The following is a 1,946-nucleotide window of genomic DNA, read 5'->3' on the forward strand; positions in this document are numbered from 1 at the left end:
GGGAGGTGAGGGGGGAGTGTGTGGCGGGGGTGTTGACCATCTTTACAATTTTGTGCTAGTTTCTGCTATACAGCAAAGTGACTATACCGCAAGGCTACATTGATACAGACATATGTTCTTTTCACATTCTTTTCCATTATGGTTTACCATAGGACATAGAATATAGCTCCCTGTGCTCTACAGTAAGAATCTGTTGCTTATCCGTCCTACATATAATATTAATAGTTTGCACCTACTAATTCCAAACTCCCAGTCCTTCCGTCCCCTGCTCTCCTCCCGCTTGGCAACCATCAGTCTGTTGTTATGTCTGCGTCCCCTGCTGTTTTGTAGATACGTTCATTTGTTTAATATTTTAGATTTCACATATGTAACTGATATCACAGGGTATTTGCCTTTCTTTGATTTATTTCAGTTAATATGATACATGTCCATCCACGTAGCTATAAATGACCTTATTTCATTCTTTTTTTACAGCTGAATAATATTCCATTGTGTATATGTACCACATTTTCTTTATCCACTCATCTGCTGATGGACATTCAGATTGTCTCCCTGTCTTGGCTACTGTAAACTCTTAGAGCTGGCAGGCAATATTTTCCGTTCACAGCAGGCAACGTTTTTTGTGCCCATCACCTTTGTCTATTGTAGAATAACACTGCCATGAGCATTTGGGCACAAGTTTGTGTGAGACTGAATGCCGTTCTAAAATCGGCAGGTGTTGGGTGTTCCCAGGTGGACTAATGGTTAGGATTCAGTGCTGTCACTGCTGTGGCCCAGGTTTGATCCCTGGTCAGGGACTGAGATCCCACAGCTGCACCTTGCGGCCAAAATACCTTAAAATCTGTAAAAAGTAAATCAATAAGTGGACGCCATTGGAGAGTTTGAATGACACACTCCACCTTTGAGACTTTTAAAACAGGAATCAGATCTCAATTCTCTCCTCCTTCAAATTCCGCAGTGGCATCTAGCCGTTTCACAATGACGTCCACATGACCTGGCAGGAGCAACCCTCAGACTGTCAGCCTCGCCTTGCCCTCCGCTCCCTACCCTACTCCAGGGACACTGGCCCACCTCCTGTGCCCTCCCCTTGCCAAGCTCACTCTCCGCTCCCCTCCATTCTCAATTCTCCACACCAGTCAGGTCTCAGATCCAACGTTAGGACTTCCGTGGCCACCCTCATCTCATGCCCACCCCTCCAATCACTCATTCCTTCTCAACTCCCTTCACAGCTCTTGGCAGGATCTGAAATTAGCTCATGCATTTTCCTGTTTTCTCTCTTCCCCCAAATGGGGGCATTAAAAAAAAAAAAAAGCAATAGTTCCCAAATGGAGCCATTTGCACATGCGCGCACGCGCCCACACACACACACACACACACACACACACCAAACAAACCAAGACTTAATTTCAGTGCCAACCCCTCACAGGAATGTGACCTTTAAACAGATAATCTGAAATTTCCAGATCAGCAAGAGTGAGGCAGGCTGACGGCACTGACTCCACCAGTCCCTCCCCCAAGAAGGTGAGGGGCCTGAGAAAATCCTTTTTCTCCTGTCAATACCTTCCATCCGTCCTTCTTCTGCTTCTTACAACCCCCTCGGGCCCTTCTGTTTGCTGGTTGTTATTGCCAAAGAATGCTCAAACTACCACACAATTGCACGCATCTCACACGCTAGTAAAGTAATGCTCAAAATTCTCCAAGCCAGGCTTCAGCAATATGTGAACCGTGAACTTCCTGATGTTCAAGCTGGTTTTAGAAAAGGCAGAGGAACCAGAGATCAAATTGCCAACATCCGCTGGATCATAGAAAAAGCAGGAGAGTTCCAGAAAAACATCTATTTCTGCTTTATTGACTATGCCAAAGCCTTTGACTGTGTGGATCACAATAAACTGTGGAAAATTCTGAAAGAGATGGGAATACCAGACCAACTGATCTGCCTCTTGAGA

The sequence above is a fragment of the Bison bison genome, unplaced genomic scaffold (genome assembly GCF_000754665.1).
Source record: "Bison bison bison isolate TAMUID 2011002044 unplaced genomic scaffold, Bison_UMD1.0 scf7180017864037, whole genome shotgun sequence".
NCBI classification, from domain to species: domain Eukaryota; kingdom Metazoa; phylum Chordata; class Mammalia; order Artiodactyla; family Bovidae; genus Bison; species Bison bison.